Source organism: Triturus cristatus, chromosome 7 (assembly GCF_964204655.1).
Source record: "Triturus cristatus chromosome 7, aTriCri1.1, whole genome shotgun sequence".
NCBI classification, from domain to species: domain Eukaryota; kingdom Metazoa; phylum Chordata; class Amphibia; order Caudata; family Salamandridae; genus Triturus; species Triturus cristatus.
The window spans coordinates 210,890,684-210,893,371 of NC_140590.1; positions in this window are offsets into that span (position 1 = coordinate 210,890,684).

Here is a 2,688-nt window from a genome sequence, read left to right on the forward strand (position 1 = left end):
ACCCCTGCTCACCCTCTAGGTAGCTTGGCGCGAGCAGACAAGGCTTATCTCAGAGCGTTATAGGTTAAGCATTTGTGAACACATACAGTAACCAAGTGACACTACAGATGGACACCACACAGGTATTTATATTAAAAATAAGGATTTTTTATATAGGATTATCACAAGACCATTAAACGATTAAAAATACATAATACGGTTGCTTAGTTGGTAGAAGATTGCTTAGTTTATCTTAAGTTCTTAAATGCGACACTTTAAGTCAATGTACCTTAGATGCGACACGCAGGGCAACGAAAGTGTTGCAGCGATGCACATGCGTTTAAGTTCTTGGTGCAAAAGAAATAAAGACGGGATCTTCCAGATGCGTTACGCTTCTCCAATGTTGCGAGAAGGCTCGACTCGATGCGTCAGCTACAGCGGTGTCACCTTTGGCGAGATGCAACAACAGCGGCCTTGGCAGCGGCACTCTTCTCCGATGTTGCGAGACGCTTCCGCTCGATGCGATGCTGCGGCGGCGACACCCCTTCTGCGAGATGCGACGACAGCGGCTCCGACGGCGGCACGCTTCTCCGTGGATGCGAGGCGCTTTTCTGGATGCGGTGCAATGCGACAACTACGATGGCTGCGATGGCGACACGCTTCTTCCTCGATGCGAGACTCTTCTCTCGATGCGGTGCAATGCGACAGCTACGATGGCTGCGATGGCGACACGCTTCTTCGGCGTTGCAAGACACTTCCGGAATGATGCGAGACGCTTCCGCTCGACGCGATGCATCAGTGGCGACGCCTTTTGCGAGATGCGACGGCAACAGCTCCGACGGCGGCATGCTTCTCTTCCTTGCATCGCGCTTCCAGCTCCGTGCGACACGCAGTCCCTCAGAAGGCCCAACACAGCTGCAGGCACTTCCAAAAGACTCTGGGGAGCTGGGGGTGAAGTCCACTGGTCCTGGGACTTCGTTCAGGGGGCAAGCTCAGTTCAAGCCCTTGGAGATCTGTTTAAAGCACAAGTTGAAGCAAAGTCTTTAGTAGTCTTTCTCCTCTCCTTCAGCAGCAAGGCAACCACTGCAGGCCAATCCCCCAGGTCAGGGACAGTACTCCTCCTACAGCTTTCCCAGTTCCTTCTCCTCTGCCAGAGGTTCTTCTTGTTTCAGCAGGATCTAATTTCTTGGGAGCAGGGTCCCAATACTTATACCCCTAATTCCTTTGTTCCTCTGGGGTAGAGGGGCCTTTGCCCAGTCCAAACCAGTTCTTGAGCACTCTGTTGACATGACTCTGCCTTTCTATTCAGGGTGCAGGGCAGAGACATCAGCCGCTCCACAGGGGGTGGAGCCAGCATTGTGGTAGCAGAGCACAACCCTATTCAGAGCCCAGGTGAACTCCTCCCACCCATCTGGCTGCCAATCTTCATATTCACCACCAGGCTACCTAGTCCTGCCCCTCTGGGTTTTCCCAGCCCTGTCACTCACACATCCAGACAGGCAGATACACAACATAGCAGATGCGGCCTGAAATGGTCAGGCAAGCAAATACCAACTTTCTAAAAGTGGTATTTGCAAACACAGAATATTAAAATAAACTTTACTAAAAGATGTATTTTATTATTCTGAGTTCAGGCATACTAAACTCGAATTTCTACCATGTTCTGTGGGTCTGTTAGGATCATAGAATGTAACAATTCTAGCAGCCCATTCTGGCCTATGGAGAACAGGTGGCCTTACAATAGTGAAAACGAAAATGGCTGTAATTCACTATTATGACATGCCACACACATCAGGGCTTGTCCTACCTTATGCTTACAATGCACCCTGCCCTTGGGCCTACCATAGGGGTGACTAATATGAAGTTAAGGGAAGGTTTAGGGACTGGGAAGTGGGTGCACTTGCCCAGTCGGCATGACAGTACCAGACTGCACGCAGGTTCTGCAATGGCAGACCTTAGATACATTTTACCAGGCCGCTTCTGTGGGTGGCACAACCAGTGCTGCAAGCCCACCAGCAGCATTTGTATTTACAAGTCCTGGGCACTCCTGGTGCACTCTACTGGGGTCTGACAGTAAACCAAATAAGCCAATCATGGAATCCAACCAACATATACATTTTACATAGGGAGAGCATATGCCCTTTAGCACTGATCAGCAGTGGTTAAGTGCCCAGAGTCATAGAATAGCCAACAACAGGTCAGAAAAAGTACAAGAGGAAGGAAATAATTTCAGGGATGACCCATCAAATAGGGCCAAGTCCAACAACAGGGTTAACTTGAGATGTTGTAGGACGTCACCCTTGTTGTTGCAGAAACGCGAGAGCGCATCTACAATTAAAAGTACATATAATGGTTGAATAGGCAACATGTCTTGTAAAATAAGAGAACGCCCTTGAACTATTACAACAGCAGGCAAATTTGTCTTTGTGAAATATTAAATTGATCTTCCCTAAATTATGTGAAAGACAAACATAGTTTAGATTAGGTCATCAAGAGAAGCTGCAAGCAGGTATTAATTTCAACTCCCAGCAGGTGTAACACTATCTGTGCTTTTAGGAAAGGTGCAATTTCGTGACCCGGTGCCTGATTCACACAGTTTATTTCCAGGGAGTATGAGACTTGCAGGAACATTCATGAGTGGGCCGCACCCTAATCTGGAGTGCCTCGTTTATTCACAGAGTTATGCAAATGTGCCACAGTGATACCTCG